Source organism: Balaenoptera acutorostrata, chromosome 6 (genome assembly GCF_949987535.1).
Source record: "Balaenoptera acutorostrata chromosome 6, mBalAcu1.1, whole genome shotgun sequence".
NCBI classification, from domain to species: Eukaryota; Metazoa; Chordata; class Mammalia; order Artiodactyla; family Balaenopteridae; genus Balaenoptera; species Balaenoptera acutorostrata.
Window position 1 is genome coordinate 2,319,333 of NC_080069.1, and position 13,569 is coordinate 2,332,901.

The 13,569-nt window shown below is 42.7% G+C and overlaps 1 long non-coding RNA gene across 1 annotated transcript in view; it reads right to left on the reverse strand.

Moving 5' to 3' along the window:
* Positions 1-9,328: 9,328 nt before the first annotated feature.
* LOC130708414 (uncharacterized) overlaps positions 9,329-13,569 on the reverse strand; it is a 44,244-nt gene continuing 40,003 nt past the window's right edge. The window contains exon 3 of the long non-coding RNA XR_009008607.1: positions 9,329-9,700. This is a non-coding gene — a long non-coding RNA (uncharacterized LOC130708414). The remainder of the gene's footprint in view (positions 9,701-13,569) is intronic.

The window sequence follows — 13,569 nt, forward strand, 5'->3', positions numbered from 1 at the left end:
GACTCCATAGTGGGTCTGTTTCTTCCACTTTAACCTCTGTATTCTGTTGCTTTTACTTTGAGTTAAGAATGTTGCCTGCAGCCTGAAATATACAGGAGAGCCAGTGCTCAAAGCTCTGACCTTTAAGGGGACACCACTTTTCCATTCATACAGAGATAAAAAGTTGCAGAACAAAGAATAACGTTGGTCTAGTTGGAGGTTTACAGGAACATCGTGACCTGACCTTTGTGGAGAAGCTGCAAGAACAAGGGATTCCTACACAAAATGGGCAACAACCAGCCACACCCCCTCCCTTACCTGGCCTTTAGAAATGCTTTGGCGGTTTTGGGGGCACAAGGCACCCATCTCCTTGCATGGCCCTGCAATAAACCTTTCTCTGCTCCAGAGTCCGACATGTCAGTATTGTTGGCCTCACTGTGTGTCTGGCACATGAACTTGGTCCGGTAACAGTTTCAGGGAAGGAGTTTTAATGGGCACAATTGGCTAGGAGGTCTGCGGAGTGTGTACCCCGCTTCTGATTGGTTGGTGGTGAGGTAACAGGGTGCTGTTCCAGGAATCTCAGTCATCAGCCTCTGGTTCCAAACAGTCTGGGTCCCCGTGCTTGTGCTTGGCCTGAAGTCACCATCCTCCACCGGGTGGGACCTTAGTTCCTGCAGAAGAGCTCAGAGACATGTATCAGGTTGTTATGCAGGTCCCCTGAGGAGAAACCAGGACTCTGCCCCATCTTGCGCTATTGTTTCTTTCTGCACCCCTCTGCTAATAAGTAACTGTTGGAATCTGCCCTTTGGAACTCAGGAAAGGTCTAGGAAGCAGGAAGCCTTTTTCCTACGAACAAGAAATAGGTGACATGGAAAAGCTTTTATACCCGGGAGGGTCTCACACGGTCCTGCTCAGTTTCAACCCCCCCCCCCCCCCAACCCTTCTTTGATTCTCCTGCATCTTCAGGGGAACAGGTGTTGGACAAGGAAAGGAATAACATTTTGGACAGAGGGGTTAATCATAAACGCAGTTTTACGGGGACTCGGTTTCACCTGCCTGAAGGAGTGGGACACAAGGGTCAGACTCAGCCCAGACCCCGCCCTCCCTCCCCCTGTCCCACCCGGGCACACCGTTCTTAAAGGGAGCTGTTGTTGAGGCAGGTGCCCAGTCAAGAACATACAGGAGGAGCTCAAGAAAGGCTAACTGAACGGTCTTGCCTCGAGCATCCTCGGCTGCTGCAAACAAACAAAAGTACTTACTGCAATTCTGAAGAGGATGTGCTCAGTGCTCTCCGGGTTAATAAGCTGAAAGTCGAGCATTTGTTACAATTTTACTTAATACAATCTTTATACTAAATGTTTCAGAAAAGTAAACCGTGGTCCCTACTACTAAAAAGTAGACCATCTGGGGGCAACAGGACAACTACACATGAAACACTAAGGAGCAGCACACAATCATGAAGTGCAAAATTATCTCAACAGGAGAGCTCAGAGGAGAGGGAGGTCAATGAAGGATGAAGAAATGCATGGAGAAGCTGGATTTGAGGGCTGGATGCAGATTGAATGAAGGCAGGGGAAGAGCCAGAACAAAACCAAAATCCTAAGCAAATTGAGCATCATTTTTGTCCTACCTAGCTCCTGCAGGGATCTGAAGTGGCTTGCAAAAATACATAGTAAAAAAAAAAAAAAAAAAAAAAAGTAAAACCTCACATCCATTAGGATGGCTACTATTAAAAAAATAACTAATAATAACAAGCATTGGCGAGGATGTAGAGAAATTGAAACTTGTGCACTGTTGATGGGAATGTAAACTGGTACAGTTGCTCTGGAAAATGGTATGGTGATTCCTCAAAAAAATTAAAGATAGTCTTACCATATAATCCAGCAATTCCACTTCTGGGTAATTCCACTTCTCAAAAGAATTGAAAGCAGGGTCTTGAAGCAATATTTGTAAACCCATGTTCATAACAGCATTATTCATAATAGCTAAAACATAGAAGCAACCCAAGTGACCACTGATGGATGGTGGACAAGCAAAATGTAGTACACGCATGCACACACACTGGAACATTAGTCACCCTTAGAAAGGAATTCTGCAATATGCTACAACATGGATGAACCTTGAGGACATTATACTAAATGAAATAAGGCAGTCACGAAACAACAAATACTGTATGATTCCACCTATACGAGGTACTTAGAGCAGTCAGAATGATACAGACAGAAAGTAGGATGGAAATTGCCAGAGGCTGGGGAGGAGGAGGAAAGGAGGGTTGGTGTTTAACAGGTATAATGTTTCTGCAAGATGAAAAGAGTTCAGGAGAGGAATGGTGGTGATGGAGGTTACCATATGGGTGTTACTTAATACTATACTTAATACTATATGCTTAAAAATGGTTAAGAAAGTAAATTCTATGTGTATTTTACCACAATTTTTAAAATTGGGGAAGAAAACAACCACAGCCATACAAATATTAACATTGACAACAAGAACACTGAATGCAGTTTAAAGTTTCTTAATGGGGTTGTCTTTTGTCCCTAATGTATATAACAATCCTGTCAAAATACTGTGATTTAAGAGCACTTGAAATATTTCTTCTCTGAGGAGTTATAGCACAAACTTGATACTGGGTTGTTTTCAATTTTTAGAAATTATTTTATGATTTTTTATTTAATTTGGTCTTTTAATTATATAAAACATTTGCACGGTTCTTAAGTGTAAACCACAAAGCAGGTACATTCAGAGAAGCACAGCTTTCATCCTTGCCTCTGTTTTCTGTTCTCTTCCTACCCCTATAAAATGTTAAATTTTTATTTATCCTTCCATTCTTTCTTTTTGAAAATGTTAGAAAATGCATGTCTCTTTCCTGTTTTACCCTCTTTCTTATACAAAGGTCAGACAATACAACAGTTGTTCCACACCTTGCTCTTTTCAGGATAATAATATATCTTGGAGATCATGCCATGTTTCTTTTCACACTTGCACAGTCCTCCATATAGGGATTGTGATTGGCAGAATCCTAAAGACGACCCTCCCCTTCCCACCCCAGCTATTCAATCCAACACTAGCCTAGGAACCACTGGGAAGAGAATTTGAAGACGTAATTAAATCCCAATTCAATAACCTTAAAATATGTAGATGATCTGGGTGAGCCTAGTCTAATCAGGTGATGCTCTTAAAGCAGACCATTTTCTCTGGCTGGTGGCAGAGGAGAAGTCAAAGACACTGAAGCCTGCTCAAAAACAAAAACCAAACAATCCAATCAAAAAAAGGGCAGAAGACCTTAGCAGGCAGTTCTCCAAAGAAGAGGTACAGATGGCCAGTAGGCACATGAAAAGATGCTCGACATCACTAATTAGAGAGATGCAAATCAAAACTACAATGACGTATCACCTCACACTGGTCAGAATGGCCATCATTAAAAAGTCTACAAATAGCAAATGCTGGAGAGGGTGTGGAGAAAAGGGAACCCTCCTACACTGTTGGTGGGAATGTAAATTGATACAGCCACTATGGAGAACAGTATGGAGGTTCCTCAGAAAACTAAAAATAGAATTACCATATGATCCAGCAATCCCACTCCTGGGAATATACCCAGACAAAACTATAACTCAAAAAGATACATGCACCCCTATGTTCATAGCAGCACTATTCACAATAGCCAAAACATGGAAACAACCTAAATATCCATTAACAGATGAATGGATAAAGAAGATGTGGTATACAACAGAATACTACTCAGCCATAAAAAAGAATGAAATAACGCCATTTGTAGCAACATGGATGCAACTAGAGATTATCATATTAAGTGAAGTAAGTCAGAAAGAGAAAGACAAATACCATATGATATCACTTATATGTGGAATCTAAAATATGGATTCTAATAAACTTGTACTGCTTACATACTTACACATAAAGTTACTGTATATATAAAAAATATTTTCAAGGACTCATGGGCTTGGGAATATTCAAAAGACATTATTGCTACATTTCAGTATTTACCAAAAAAAGCCACAAAGTAATTTCAAACATTAAGCCACTGCAAAGACCTATCTACAAAACAGACTCATAGACATAGAGAACAGACTTGTGGTTGCCAAGGGGGAGAGGGAGGGAGAAGGAGAGGGATGGACTGGGAGTTTGGGGTTACTAGATGCAAACTATTATATATAGAATGAATAAACTACAAGGTCCTACTGTACAGCACAGGGAACTATATTCAATATCCTGTGATAAACCATATGGAAAAGAATATTAAAAAAGAATGTATATAATGTAATGTGTATAACTGAGTCACTTTGCTGTACAGCAGAGATAGGCACAACATTGTACATCAACTAGACTGCAATAAAAAAAATTTTTTTTGAAAAAAAAAAGACAAAGACACTGAAGCCTGAGGGGGATTCAGGGCCTGAGACATGTTCCTGCCGGCCTCCAGGAAGGAAGCAAACAGCTATGCTGTGAACTGCTCATTGGAGGCTGAGAGCAAGACCCAGCTAAAAACCATCAAGAAAATAAGGACTCCAATTCCACAGGGACGAGGAGCTGTGTTCTGCCAACCAACAGTGAGATGGGAAGAGGACCCAAGCCTCGGGTGAGAATTCAGCACCAGCCATACCTGGACCCCAAGTATGTGAGGCGTGGCAACAGGACTGCTGACCCACAGGAGCTGTCAGATTAACAAACGTGTGCCCTTTAAAAAAAAAATACATGGGTAAATTTTAAAAGGCAAAGGAGACCACCTTCACCGCTCAAGGCAAGGAAAATAACATGGGGTCAGTGGAAAGGTTATAAAAATCAAGCCATGCTGTAAGAATCTCTGCAGTACTAAAGAAGAGATGCATATGTGATTCCAAGTTTCCCAGTGGTCAAAGCAAATAAGGACACACGATTAAGTACAAGTTGTAATTTCTATAAGAAGTGAATATACTGGTTGTACAGCAAAGAGGTCTGAGTGATGGTTCCTCCTCGTGGGTCTCATAAAAGGCACCCTGAGTATTACAGTGGGCTTCGCTTTTCATGAAAAAACTATACTGTAAGGTCATTTTATAGCATCTATTTTCATTAGAGGACAGAACACCAAAACAGACTTTATTAAAAGTGAGTGCAATAGGAATGTAAACAATATAAGCAAACATCCAGACACAAGAACGGGTCTTTGGGTATTTGAAACATTGAGGAGATAAGCCTGATTACAGGAAAGTTGGGATAGTGCTGGGTTACAGAGGCTTTAAAACCAGATGCAGGCATTAAACAGGGAGGCGCTTTAACCCTAGAAGTCACAAGATAAAAGCTGAATTTAAGAACATGGTGTATATAAGGGTGGGTTAGACCAAATTTGTCTAAGCCTCTGTGCGACTACGCACTCATATGTAACCTTGGAAAACCTGTTTTAGACAAATTACCGGTATATGGGTCAGTCTAAATGCCAATTATCAGTACATTCCTGGCATCCAGCATCATGGGGCAAAGCAGAGAGGTTCAATCCTTGTGACAAGTTCTGTCAATTTCAATAGGAAAAGGGTTATACTTTTTTCTGCATGTTGTTTTAGCAAAAACCCTGGTTTTTAGATGTATTGCATCTACCACAAAGATTATGAACCTAGGAGACAAGGTGACATTCAAATTCTCAGAGCTTTCCAATGTTCCTCTCTGTGTATACACACCAATTGTTAGGGGGAGCTGCTCTTTTGCCACTTACTTCGGTTTAAACCCCAAGGCAATTTCCCCCCTCTTAGTGCAATGTCACCACCATCCGAGCTGAGGACACTCATCACAACGAATCAGCCATCAGGCAGGAGGGCTGCAGCAGGGGAGGGTCTCCCGGACCCCTTGAGAGCAGAATGAGGGCCTGTAAATTAATCTGGGTCTCCTTCCCCAGCAGGACAGTGAAGAAAGCCACGAGGATGGGCCACCTCTGGTCTTTCCTTCTCACGCCACATGTCACTTTTGTGATAACATGCTGAATATATTTTACACTTTAATCCAAACCAACCTTAGAATATATTTTCTCTTGACTCCAATAACTGGAGTCACGCGAGAAAATTCCTTATGTATAAAGACTATTGTACACGGTTTTAAATGTACATACTTTGTATTCTTTTTTCTTATTACAAACGGAATACCATTTAATTGCAAGAAGAATTTTAGAAAAAACTATATTTTTAAGGTAAATAAAAACTAATTGAAAGTGTTGTACACTTTAAATGGGTGAATTATATGGTATGTGAATTATATCTCAATAAAACTGTTATTAAAAAAATTAATTGAAAGCCCACTGGCCTTGTACATGAAGTTTAAAATGGCAGCTAACTGTAAGTGGGTTTCTTTCATGGGTATTCTTATAAACCAAGATTTACAACACCCGAGATACCTAATCTACAGAAATTAATAAGAAATTCATAACTATGGTTTGATATTTGGGGGGAAATCTCTACGTAACACGCTGTACTAAGCATCTCCAACTTAGCAGGCCCACGGCTCCTCGCAGCCGTTTAGGCCGTGGGGACCCGTAGCGCCCAGACGGCGCGTGGACAGCGCGGCTCCTCAGTACAGCCCGTGCTCTTGTTCCCAAGAGGGAGATTAGAAAGCTGCCTTAGATACAACTTTCGTGATGAAAAAGCAGCATCGGTTTTCTCTTGACATTCTTCTAGCCAGTCTGCCAGGTCATCTAAGTTGTAAGGAGCGTCCTTCTCACGATTTCAGGAGATTATTCCGTCTTGAATGGGGAAGATGTGTCCGTGAGCACTCATTCTGTTGAGCTGGCATCCACGCCACAGAGAAGGGCATCTGTGCCCAAGGACGCCTTCTGAACCCACCCCGCCGAGCGCTCAACTGCTTAAGGCGAAAACCTGGAGTTCATTCCTACCCGCCCGCACCCAGGCCGCCTCCAAGCAGAGTCCTGCTGCAGCTCCAGCCTGCACCCTCGCCTCGAGCGGAGCCCGGCCCGCGTCCGGGCCCTGGGCCTGAATGACTGCGACGGCTGGGCGACAGTCCCCCAGGATCGCGCCCTCCCCTCTGCCCTCCCCTCCACAGAGGGCTCCCCCAAAAGTCACGTCCGCTCCTCTGTCCCCACCACGAAGGCTCTGTAGCAGCTCCCCACCCTGCGCACGACAAGGCTGCGCCCTCGCGATCTGGTCCCCACTCCCGCCTGCTCGCCCTCGCCCACCACACTCTTCCCATCACCGCTCCTACGGGACAGGGCTTTGCAATTCCCCGAGTGACATGTCCCTTCCCACCTCCGTGCTGTTCCAAACGTGAGGCAGGAGGGAAGCGGGCAGGGCACAACCTCTCAAAGAAGGACATAGCCCTTGAGGATAGGACATAAACTGGTTAGAACCGACTAGGCTCAAGGTGGAGGAAGGTTCCACTTCCAGTGGACCTTGAGCCTCCATATACCTCACTGTAACACATGATGCTAAGTGACACACCCGCCAGTGCCGTGACAGTTCCGAGGCCGACCATAAGAGGCCAAAAAGTGGGCAGTGGCCCAATTCCTGGAAATCCCCACCCTTTCCCCAAAACAGTTAGAATAATCCTCCCGCTCATTAGCCTATGAAATTACCCAGCCTAAAAAACTAATAACCACCCCATATTTTGGGGCCTCTCGCCTTCTGAAACGGCCCACACTCTGTCTATGGAACGTGTACCTCTCTAAAAACATCCACCTCTTACCTATCGCTTTCTCTCTCACTGAATTCTTTCTGCAACGAGCCATAAAGGACCTGAGCTTCATTAAGTCCTGAGACCAGGTGTGTGATCTCAATTAAAAGACAGTGGGTTCAAGTCCCACTCTGGGTTGTGTGGTTTCAAATGCTGTCTGCCCCACCTCCAGGGCTCTCACTTCTTCTGGTGACATCAGATTTATCCCTCAAGACACGGCCCAAGCATCTCTTCCAGGGAAGCCTTTCCTGATCCAGCAGGACATGCTGATGCCCTCCTTCCTCCCTCTCCTTAACTTGTGCGTGTGTCTTTAAGTCTGTGTTTCGTGGAAGGATCCTGACCTCTGAATTCAGGAAATTTTAGGAAGACACTGAATAGACTTCCAGGGATCTGTGAACATTGCAAGTCACACACAAAATCTCATATCCATTTCAAATAAGTAGCTTCCGGGAAGAGGGACCACTTCTTTCACCAGGTTCTCAAGAGGAACTTTACCTTCACGTGTTAAGAACTCTCTGCACTAAATTGTGAGCTCTTTGAATGCAGACACGATCACATTACATTTTGTTTCCCTGTTTGTAGCTTAGTTCCTAGGGCTTGTAAACACTAAATGCATTAGCTAATGGTTGAATAAATGAGGGAATGAAATAACTCATTTAAAAAGAATTTATTGCTATGGGTAAGAACCAGTGTTGGCTGTAGCTATGATTAAAATAGACCTGGTTGCTGCTTTCATTGGGAAAATAATCTGGCAAGGGAGACAGGCATGAAACAATTAATCATGCAATTGCTATTTCATTGCAATAGTGGGAAGGCCTGTAAGGCAGAAGGACAGGGTGCTAGCAGAGGGCTTTGATCCAGTCTGCTAGTGGGGGTCTGAGGTCAGAGAAGGCTCCTCTGAGGTCTTAATGCTGGTAAAGTAAAAGAATAATAACTAAGAACTATTACCAAGAGTGATAACTACAGTTACTATCCATCAGTACGTTACAAGGTTAGCTAGGAGACAGCATTATTTATACATAAAGAATACAAATCCTGACTTAAGAGATTCCTTTGATTGATGAAGGAGATTTGCTAGTGAAGGCAGGTGTTCCTCCTTGATGAGATCACTTAGCTTGGACATTTCACCAGGAAGTACCATGGAAGAGTGTAACCCTGAAATTTTATGAAACTCCTTTTTAAAAAAAATCTGCCCCCAATTTTCTAATAGTGTAAGGCCAGTTCTGGATACTTAAGATCAAGCCCCTAGGGCAGCATGTCTGCCAGGCTCAGTGTCCCAGAAGTGGTTCTGAGTCTGGCCTCAGTCTTCTGACCATCCCCTGCCCCACTGCCCCCAGCATCCCATTTCTACCTCTGCCCTCTGGCTGGAGGGTCAGCTCACCTGCTGCATCTCCCAGACTCACAGGAGCTTCCCCATCCCAGCCCCCCATCCGACAGGTCTGTGTCAGAGGCCCTGGCCAGCTCAGGCCCCTCCTCGGTGCCCTGACTCACTGGGACTCTGCATGGTCCCACCCCTCCAGGTTCTCCTGGGGAAGCCAGACTCCACACTGTGTGTCAGCATCTGAGATGGGCCTGAACCCATGGCTCCTGCATCTCCAGGTTCTGCCGTGTGGCTGCAGGTCTTGTTGGAATGATCACAGCCTGTTGTTCCTCATCCACAGCTGCAGAGACCCATCCCCTGAGTTATGCTGAGCAGAAAACTGGGGCTCCTCAGACACACACAAAACTTCTAACTAAAATAGGCCTCAGTGCTGGGGACTGAACTGTCCCCCCCCCGACACAAGGTTCATCTGTTGATGCCCTCACCCACAATGGGACTGTATTTGGAATAGGGCCTTTCAGGAGGTAATTAAGGGCTGCCTTAGTCTGTCTGGGTGGCTTATGAACAACAGACTTACTTCTCACAGTTCTGGAGGCTGGAAGTCAGAGATCAAGGCACAGGCAGATTCAGTGTTTGCTGAGAACGATCTTCTGGTTCATGGCCAGCCGTCTGTCACTGTGTCCTCACTGGCAGTGGGGCAGGGACCTCTCTGCAGTCTCTGTTGTAAGGGCACTGACCCTGTAACAGGGAAGAACCAAATCAGACTACATGTTGGATCTGTTTCTTGTACTTTACCTTTGTTTTCTGCTGTTTTTGTTCACTAAAAGGATACTGTCTATACATAATGGCCTGCCTCAGGGAACCCTGCCCCTCTGCCTGAATGTTAACCCAAAGTGCCTTTGTTCAGGGAAACATCTGGACCCTGTTCCACCTGTGGATGACTACAAGAAAGAAGAAATTAACACATCACCTCCCCGAGGCTGGCCATTCCAGGTGATATTTGCAAAACTTATGGCCTTTTACTTTACTTCCTCATCTCCCCCTCTCTGTGCTATAAAAGAAACTGGCATCCAAACCCTGAGAAGATGGTTATTTTGAGATTTTAGTCTGCCATCTGCTCAGTCTGCCGCCTTTCCGAATAAAGTCGTATTCATTGCCTCAACACCTTGTCTCCGATTTATTTGTTGTGAGGTGAGCAGAGCAAGTATGGACTTGGTAACAAATTTGGCGAGCCAGCCAGGAAGCTTGCTGCTCGTGGCTAGCTGGCCCCAGTGAGGGAACATTGGGGCAAGGCCCTAGCAGCTGCCAGGACTATTTGTCCTGAGGATCTTCCCTTCAAAATTTCCTGAAGCAGCACGGGCTACCCCAGCGCTTGGCAGTTGAAGCAAGGAACCGACCAACTTTTGCAAGTCCTCGGACTCGATTTTGTAGGGTAAGTCTACCCAATTTGGTAACCGGTTCGTTTGTTTTGGTCTTGGTCTTGTTTTGGTTTTGTGTATCCTTTTGTGTTGCGAGTCGACGGACTCAACTTTGTAGGGTAAGTCACTCTGGCGTGCATACCAGGAACATATTCCCCTCTTAATCTGGGCTTTTTCTTTACAGGATAAGCCAGTTTGTTTGATTGGGGTACCCTGTTACAACAGGTACCAGGTATAATTCCTCCAGGGGGGAATTGTTGTTGGCCTCTATCTGATTTGGAGCTGGTTCGTTGGGATCTAGTTTGTTGGTTTTGTAGGGTAAGTCTACCCAATTCAGGAACCAGCTTGTTGGTTTTCATCTTGGTTTCATGTGCATCAATGCTAGAGTTTGTTTGGACCTTTTGTGTTGGAATTTGTTTGCGCCTTTTGTGTTTTGGTGTTACCAAACTTATAAAAATGGGAAATACTCCATGTATCCCGAAGGAGAGCCCTTTGGGGCGTATATTAGATAAATGGGTGAAACATAGCCATGACCCTATGACTAAGAAAGACATGATGTACTATTGTAATAGGGTGTGGACCCAATATTTAAGATCATAAGAGCAATGGCCCCTGAATGACTCACTCAATTATTATATGATCTCACAGTTAGAAGTGTTTTGCAAAAGAGCAGGCTGCACTGGCAGTTGTTCCAACTGCCCCCACCCCCACATGCTGCCATCATATTCACTGCCTCCTGTTTCCCCTACCCATGGGGATCAAATAGAAGTTTCTATGTTAACCTCCAGAGCACAGGAGCCTGATTTAGTATCACCATCTAAGACCCGACAGGGCACCCAATTTGGACTGAGAGCCACTTCTGCAGCAGGGCAATTTCCCTTGTGCCAACATCCTGTAAGAGGCCAGGGGACTCCCTTGGACTTGAGGCATCCGATTCTAATTTCCCCACAGGAGCCCCAGGTAACTTTGACAGTGGGGAACAAGTTGATCGACTACCTTCCCTATTTATCTTAAGAGGCTTGTAAATATTAAACAAAGGGAAAACAAAGTCATGCTAGGAAAAACTTGCCTGTAACTTTGAGATGCAAATGTCCTACCTGGTCTTCTCAGGAACCCTCATCTCTTCCATCTTTTTAAAATGCAATCTTTAAAAAGAGCGTAAGGTAATTTAGAAATTGACTTGTCAAGGATAAATTAAAAACCTAAGTGTCTTTTCTGTAAAAATTCAGCCATCTAGACAAGTGAGCTTGATTTGTTCCATCTGCCAGAAACCTAATCTTAATTCAACCTCTTTTTGTAAACTGATGGACTTTACATTGCTGTACCTGACTCAGGGCTGAAATTTTGAAATGAAAACTATGATGTCTCTGTTTGTGTCCTTGTATGAGTCTTTGTATTTGGATAACATTGCTGAGGTTGATTTGTGGATGAACTCTATTTAATTGGCTTAAAGAAAAGTAAGCACTTACAAACCAAACAATTCTAAATACAAGAAAAATTAAGCTAAATGAGTTTCAGGTTCACATGAACTGAGAAATATTCAGTATTGTTGTTTGTTAATCCAATTAATATAGACATGTCATTAGAGTCATCAGCATTAAGTATAATACTTTTATTGTGCCTAGGTTTTATATAAGCTAGATAAAATCTTGTTATGTCCCTTGCAAATTTGTCAGCAAGGAAAGTAACTTGATGTGAAGAAACTTTTAAGGAAAGAAAATGCAAATGAAATAAGAGCTTTAGGTGAACATTTAAAAATAATTATCTTTTAGGAATGTCTATCTAAAATTAATCTCTCCAGATATTCAACAACTTGAAAGTTAGAATAGTGCTAAAATAAGTTAAGTGATGGAAGGTTTATGGAAAGTGGACCCCGAGAAAAGAGTTTTGTACATGGTCAGGATTCACTAAGTTTAAAATAAGTTTAATTGAGTAAATAAATTTTAAAAGTAAGCTGGTGCAAAACTTGAATTTGGCTTTTCTCTCTGTTAAGATGACAAGGTTTCTTAAGATTTTGAACTGCCTTTGATAACAAATTTTAAGTTTCTCTACCTTTTAAGTGATCTGGTTCTGTATTTGCCTTTGAAATCTTTTATTGTTACTTTGGCTAAGTGAATAACTATTGTTTCACAGTGACCTGTGATCCTACCTGACTGTTTTAGACCCTTTTGATATTTTTTTGACAAAACTTCCCAAATCAAATTATAATGAAGTTCCTTTGACCTCTAGCTAACTGTGGGATGCTTCAAAGGGCCCCTGAAACACCCTAAAGAGAGATATTAACTAATTAGGTTCACTTGGTATGTTAAATTACATGAGAAGTGTTGTCAAATAAGTAATAAATCTTCTCAGGTTATATTTTATGGCAAATGATACAGGTATTGTAGAGATTATATGGAGTTCCTAAAATTTGCTATGTCCTGGTAAAATGTTATCAGTCATAATTCTAGTTATTATCTGAAAGTGTTGCATGTCACAACAGTAACCAAATTACTTTGTCAACTGCATGGTAATCAGATTTAAATGTGCCTTCTTAAGTCTTTTGTCATTGTAGACAGTTATGGTTTCACTCTGATGCCTTGGCAAAAATGCTTCCTCTCCAAGAAGATTTATAGAAAGGACCTTTGGATAAATACAAGTTTCTGGCTTTCAGACCATAATGCTGAACTGGGTAAGAAATTGAAGAATTCTAATGGGAAACCTGATGGCTTCATAAAGCTGTTAACAAGAAGGATTAGTTACATAGGACTGAGTAAAGTGGTGAATATGGTTATAATTTTTATGGTTTCTATCTGAAAAATGACTGGTTTAAATCTGTGTTTTCCAGGTGTAAGGAAAACCTTCCCCTTAAACTAATTATGACTTACAATAATTTGGTAAATTATACCTTTGTAAGCCAAATTGTTTGTACTTTGTATCTCCCTGCTGTACTATGTCTCTGTCAATGTTACTAGCTGCATTACTTATATCCTGTCTATTTTATAAGATTGTTGTCTCTTACAGTACCCAGTGTGTAACCAGGCTTCCAACAAAACGTCTATGGCTAAACATCTTGAGGAAGTAGATCACATTTATAACATAAGATAATTGTAATAGTGTGATTCTAGCTATGGGAAGAAGCAACAAGGGAAAATGTCTCCTGGATCATAATTAGATAGAGGATCCAGAGAATCTTTAATTATCAATAGG